The sequence below is a fragment of the Cryptotermes secundus genome, unplaced genomic scaffold (assembly GCF_002891405.2).
Source record: "Cryptotermes secundus unplaced genomic scaffold, Csec_1.0 scaffold145, whole genome shotgun sequence".
NCBI lineage: Eukaryota > Metazoa > Arthropoda > Insecta > Blattodea > Kalotermitidae > Cryptotermes > Cryptotermes secundus.
Genome location: NW_019727392.1, coordinates 474218 through 481753, shown reverse-complemented (window position 1 = coordinate 481753; position 7536 = coordinate 474218). Strand labels below are relative to the sequence as shown.

Here is a 7536-nt window from a genome sequence, read left to right as displayed (position 1 = left end):
CAATGGCACCAGCATTGATATTCATACATTATTGTTCTCATGTTTTTGTTTTGAGGTCAATTAATGCTACATCTGTTCTAAAACATGAAAGTGGAACAATTAAGATAAGTAAATTCTTCCTAATATCACAATTTACTTAAATTTTCTGTATAATTTATAAACTAGTATCTTGGTTGACCTGAGACCTAAACTTCCACCATGAAATAAACATATACTTGAATATTTTCCATTTGTACTCAGAATAGGCTGGTAAGAAAAAATCATTTTGAGTGAATACAATATTAATTTATATAACTGAGGATAATTTTTCATATTTTACTCTTTAATATTCCACTTGCATATCAAAGACAGGTGTCCACAGCAGAAGATGAGAAAGTCATCTCCTGCACTACAGGAATGGAACAAAAAGATTATGTATACACAGATATATATAAAAAATGGCGTTCAACTATTCATTCCTAGCAATATTGTTAACAACTGAGTTTATTGAAACCTATGCATAAATAAACCAACACCAATTTCTTATGCAACATTGTTGCATATTCACAAAATGTGTGTATAGTTTATTTATTTATCTTAAAATGTGAACCTCAAATTCCAGGAGGATTAGGCATTTATTTAACTGGTATCTCTAGCTACCAGAGCCAACAGAAAATACTTCTGTGCTCATAAATGAAACAAGTCCTTCTTTTGTGTATCTTAAATTCATATATTATGAAGAAAAGTTAAAATTAATTAAGTTCATATTTTTACTTACAAACAAGAAACAAGATATGAGAACTGAGAACCAAAGAACACCAATATATGGCTACCACTGAACAACTACAGACCATAAATACAACCCTTGTACTGCACATTCATTCATTCATTCATTCATTCATTCATTATAGGGAAATGGAATGCATTACTGTAAAACTATAAAACTGATGAGAACCACAGGAACATTTTTTTGAAATCAACAAACATGTTAATCAGTAAAAAGTTAGGACAGTGGTGAAAAAAGAAGCACTGGATGAACAAAACATGAGATTGTCTTATGAGATTACAATATATATGCATATTTACATAAGCATTATATGTCTGGGATGCACCTTGCCAATTGTAGCCATCCACAACAGTAAAATTCCCATCTGACACACACAACATGACAGAAAAAAATCAGCCATGTCCAGAATACCACACAAAAAATAGCAAAAGAAGACGAGTATTAAATAAATTTTAAGTGTTTTTAAAAGGAGCTGACTTCAACTGTCAAGGGACATCCATATGATACTAACATGGTGCTATCCACAGAATATGATAAAAAAAGGGTGGGAGATGTCTGAGAAGCTAAGAATATATGAAAAATGAAGAAAAAAAGAATGTAATATGTTTACTGGGTTTCATCTATGAATTCCAATACATGAGGTATGTATCAGAAGGCAAGTTTCCTCAATACATTAGATAATAGGAACCAAACTAAAAACTTTTAGAAAACTCTTTTATAGCAACTATATTATAATATAAATTCCTTGCTATCTTTTCAGCAACCAAATTTTCCTGCATACGGAACATTAATTCACATTTATTCTGCTCTTGGGTCTTTATACAATGTGACTGAGTAGTGTTACCTGTGCTATTGAGGTAAAGATGCAACCTTCAGTCTTGAAGACGGGCTAGCACGTACCTCAAAAATATGGCAATACTTCCCATAACCACATGAAGCAAAAACCCAAGCACAGAATTAACATCAACAATGAACCACCATGAGAGCCTAATATCAACATTTGATTATAATGAAGTCTGGGTCATCTCACATGTAATATAAAATTTAGTTTCTGTAGAGAACACTAAAATTTTACAACCACAGTTCTATAGAGTAAATCATCAAAGGAAACAATACTACTGGTATTATGGCTACATAGTCTTAATGAACTTCAATTTGATTTGCAGGAACCTATACCAAAATGTTTAATCACAAATTTACATTACTGCATCATTCAGTAGTAGCTCCCAAAAATCTATGTTTTCTTCCTCCACTACATACTCTTAAGCCTCTTTGGTATGTCTTTCATATACTAACACAATCCTCACCCTGTATTTTCAATTTTGTGAATACTATATTTTGAAGCAATTAAATAAAGCATTACCAAATTTTTATACAAATATACATACAAACAATAATTTAATGAAATCAAACTAATAAAACAGGAATACATGTTTGCTGAGTAATTCAGCAAACCTGGATAAATACCTCAGTACTTTTCTATCACTTATAGCTTTAACATACTGAAACAGAAAATTATGATAATCAACTGCTGTTTCCGGTACAGACACATCAGACCAAAGCTCTGTTAAATAATGGGACGGAAAATATGTCTGTGAATGTTAATACTGATTTAAATGTCAAGTAAAACATTTAGTACATACTTCTGAGAAGAGAGTTCTAATTGTAAAAATGTATGTTTGACCAACTGGTCACATTTATCAAAACTCAGTAGTTTTAAATTTTCAAGTTCCTCATTCGAAGATTATCATTATTTGTAATTCTGATAATTTCAAGTGAATTTTACACACAATTTTAAATGCTGCAACACCAAGAAAAATACTTGTTAAAGAAGAATAAACTACACAAATGTTTTGAAACAACTTGTCCAATTATCCCTTGGTCACACAAATTCTGGAGTGCAACTGGAAACTGTTCAGCAGAATGGGTGTGAAAGAACATACTGCACATAGCAATTACATTCCCTCATTACAAATGTCTTTCATTAGACACAGAGCACTCCAGACTTATTCTATCTGCATAATAAAGGCTTAAAATTACTAAATTTAGAGCAGTGTGTTGACATGTGAATGATTTTTACTGTTCTGAGTTGTAATGTGTTCTTAAGAGAACTTCTAATACACTGCTGGAATGAATTTCAAAATCCATGTCCTGCAACAACAATATCTTAACCCTTCCTCAATGAGTATTCTACATAATGTCCCATATGTCTGGAGTTTGAGGCAATACATGTCTTCTCTTTTTTTTTCAGCTGGGACTGATGTCACTATGTGAAAGGAATTCCGTTGCTGTGCAGGTCAGTCAGTGAATTACAAAAACATTCCATAGACATCACCCAGAATGGCCCCCCAAGTCATCCACACCTGTGTGGACAAACAGAGATTGTTACTGCAGGATGCAAGATGGCACCACAAACAATTCACACCACTCTCCTGGACTGGCAAAAACATTTTCATCTTCATGTTGTTGTGAATGATGGACTTGCTGAGTGTATTTTCTTAACAGCTATGTCAAAACTCCAATATTGCCTGTGGTTCCAGACTTACTGAATATCCAGTACCTGTGGCAATCATGTGTGCATTTAGTAACCCCTTGCAGCTGATATTTTGGAGGTTACAATCCCAAACGTTTTGCCTGAAGTCTTGAAAACTATTAGGCGTAGTAGTAACAAATGCACACATAAAGAGGAGTTAAACTTTTCTGCACATAACTATATGCCACACATTAAATTTATTTCTAAATTTTAACGTTTCACATATTTCACATAATCTCATTCCGGGCATATCTTCTAATATGTATTAGAGTCCAGTCACTGTTCTGGAATACCTACACAAGTGTACTCACACACACATTATGGAGTGAAGTAAGACATTCTAAATGACAGGATCTCTGCAAATTACATTCAGAGTTTCAATATGTTATAGTTTCATAGCGAAGACATATAAAAAGTGTAAATGATGACAACACATATAGAATTTCGATCAGGAAAGTTCCAAATATGCAGGTCTTGTAATGATGCTGATCCTGAGGTTTTCCACCTTGGCCCAAACACAGAGAACTTCTGGTATTATAGTTTCAATAGCTGCCATAATTCTATGCTTTAATGTTTCAAACACTGCCAACATGACCAGCGACCCTACAAAATGCAATAATTATCTACCTCCACAAAAGAAATCGAATGGTCATTTATCTAGGGATATACAAGGCTATAAAATAGGGCTACTTCTACCCATTCAACAACCTGAGAAGGTGCTAAAATGGGGTGGTGCACCACCCTGCAGGAGAACTTCAAAATCATCTTCTTACAGTTGATGAAATACAAAGTTTTATTACATACCTGGATAAGTGGTCTTTGCACATTAGTCTCAGAAAAAAAGAGAAAAAAAAAGAAAGAGGTTTTGACCAAGACAGGATGTTATATGCAGCATTACAACAGATGGCCATGTGGAAATGTGCTAACAAAAATTCTGATTATGCCGTCATCTTTGGTTCTTTCATTAAGTTATATTACGGTTATGAAAATATAACACTCTGAAACACCAAACATATTTTATGTGCACTGTACATCAGGAAAAGAAATTATGTTGAAGATTTCCATAATGGAATATTTTCGGTCTACAGTGTCTTTCAAATTTGTTTTGTAAAAAGGGATTATTAATTTTGTACTTCTATAATAATTTGTTTCTGAAACACATGCTTTCAAATCAACATTCTTCACCAAAATTCTCTCTCTTCTTAGTGTCTGCATCTGTGATACTCCAGGCTGACTGTTCAAAAAATAAAAATGAACCTTTATTGGTTGGACTTAAACCTTGAGAGTAATGGGATTTATAATGCAAAAGTGACATTAGACAACTGGTGCCTGCAAAACTAGTGCATGTGTCAGCTGTGGGCTACACAGACAATAAAGGTTAAAATGCAGGTTCTTGAAGGCATGTCTTGAAACTTGAGATAATTAAATCCTAACCCTTACAATTCAACACTGAAAACCAACTGCAGTTACATATCATTGTTCTGCATACACATGCACAAATGCACATGAACTTCCATAGTTACAATATCTACCACAAAAGAATAAACTGGAGCATCAAAACCGTCTGCAAATAGCAAAACAAATATATATATTTTATTATACTGGTTTTTGTCCTTATATGAAATTTAAATTACGAGTTCACAGAAGTGCTAATTACAAATAGTTTTCTATGAATAGAGATTCAGATGTCAACAATGTTCAAGTTTCATAGCAGAAGTAGAAAACAGGAATGCCGATAATTTTAAAACTGATGCCAACACAAAACGAATGCAATTATCTACTAAAAAGTGAGACAATTATATTTTCAGTGTACCATGACCAAACTTAGAGAACTAACACTTAGTTCACTACTTACAAATTGGCATTGTAGACACCTGCACTGCTCATTTCCACAGATAATTAAACTTTACAGATGCTGTTGTGTGTCACTACAGTGAAAATCTAGGGCTTGATTTATGCTGTATGATATGAACACTCTTACTAGCCAAGATGCCATATTATTAATAATGCTTATGAACATTACATTCAGAGTCAATATGGCTCCAGAGCATTCATTAAAGAGGGATATAATTAATAAATTCAAACTGAAAACTAATATGGAATAATGTACTTGCTCTGCATGATATGCTTACAAACATCCCATACAAAGACACAATACTTCTGCATTCACAGTATCACAAAAACCAAACTGGAAAACAAAACATTATATACATGCTGAAATACTTTCCATACGTAAGATGCCATTTTTGATGTGCCAAATTTTGTTTCTAAACAGCAAGACTTATTCAAGGCCCAAGTGTTGTTACAATCATGATCAAAATCAATTACAACTGAAGGTCTGTACTTTGGTGTGAGGCAGGCTTGGAGCCAAGTAGTGTCATTCAACCTGTGTCAAAAGAAAACACATCTTAGAAGATATGAACATGTCATATACGTAAACATTAAAAAGCATTTTGTTAAATTAATCCTATAGCTGACAATATTAAATCAAACATTGTGCCTTATCACCTAGCTAACATATAAAAAACATGATAATAACATCCCACTAAAAGATTGTAAATACACATTTCATGAAAATATACATATTTCAGAACGTGATGGTCTCTGCAGCAAGTGCCATCTTATAAGCCATGACAATGCGGAAGGTTTGAGCAGGTCTGGCAATAGTTGAAGTGAAAAGATATGAGGTACTCACAAAGCGATGTGGATAGGGCAAAGGCTCTCAGTATCATAGCTAAAAAGGTAAAGTAGCGTTCCAGAACATGAGGGTGGCCAATGATTGTCAACTGGTGGTACGTCTGAGAAGTCTGGGGGCACGTGAACACAACTAGAATGTCTGAATTTTTGTACTTGCATTCATGTGCACAATGGTAAGTACAAAATCAAGTTCAATGTCTATTAATTCTTCCAAACATTCAGTTGCAATTAAATCATTTAAACATGGGTTAGAAAAACTATGGTATGAAAATTGTAGGTACTTAGGGTACTTCAAAAACATTTTAAAGGGGGTACTTCATAAGAAAGTTTGAGAAATACAATGTTTCTGGACATAATCCATTTCCCTGCTTTTTACTTAAAACAAGGCGTTTTAAAGACTGGATTCTGTCTCTGTTTTCAGGTGGAGCCTATTCTGTTGGGCCAAATCGATAAAGCTAGTCCTAGTTCCTATCTCCAAACACCTGTGCCAACTTCCGATAGTTTATATGAACCAAGGACAGCACAAACCACCTGAGAGGGCTAAGACAAAACATTAAAACATTAAATTCTCCACACGTATGAAGCCTATCGGAATACTCGTAGAAGCCATTGCTGGAGAGACAAATTCTATGTATGGTACCAAAATAAAAGAAATACAGGGAATCAGCCAGTATCTCTCCAACAGATCATCTGATCAGTCAACCTGGCTTGGACATCTGTCCCATCCGAACTTCCATTATCGCAGCAGAGGTAAAAAACCTAAAACTTTCACCAGTGTACTTTAAGTTGGAAAAGCGTGTTCTTTTACGAGTATGTTGGTACCATACAGAGACTTAATCTCTTTAGTGAATACTTCAATTATTATGGTACTCAGGTACTAGGTCCTGTAAGTGTGGAGTTTTTAATGGTTTAGTGTTTGTCGCTCGCAGGTGGTTTATGCTGTGCCTGGTTTGTATACATTATCTGTTGTTGATGCAGGTATCTGGATATAGGGACTAGCTTTATCTATTAGGCCCAACTGAGTAGGCTTTTGCCTAAGGACGAAGACAGAATCCAGTTTCGAAAACACTGCATTTTAAGTAAAAAAATGCGATGACAGATAATATCCAGAAACGCCATCGTCACAAACTTTTAGATGTTACTGAGAAATACCGTTTTAGGTTATTGCTTCAGCCACCTGCTTCATACTAACATTATTACATTTAAAATGGACAGAAAACGCTTAACAACTTGAAAATAAGGAACAGGCACAATTTATTTTATTTTTACTAGACTTCAATCCATAAAGTAATTACATTACAGGTTGTAAGATTTGAGGCAGACCAGTCTTTTACCGGTTCTCACGGTCTCTTCACTTGCGGATTTCTTATATTTTTTCTTCTACCCTGAAGATGGAGGCGATACGTTCCTCCGAAACGTCGGTTAACACCACATATACACGGTGCCAAATCCCAGAAGACTGCTTTCTTCACATTAGAGGTTGTTTCACTTAAGATCTGTACATCTGTAGTTTATTTCACTATGTTGCCAGTAACTCAAA

At 34.3% G+C, this 7536-nt stretch overlaps 1 protein-coding gene across 3 annotated transcripts in view; it reads right to left on the bottom strand.

Annotated features, from left to right (window-relative positions):
• Positions 1 to 1514: 1514 nt before the first annotated feature.
• Positions 1515 to 7536, bottom strand: part of LOC111864635 (dnaJ homolog subfamily C member 5-like) — a 38487-nt gene continuing 32465 nt past the window's right edge. For all 3 annotated transcript variants that reach the window (XM_023852018.2, XM_023852019.2, XM_023852021.2), the window contains one exon: positions 1515 to 5685. The gene's annotated coding sequence lies outside the window, so the exon portion shown is untranslated. The remainder of the gene's footprint in view (positions 5686 to 7536) is intronic.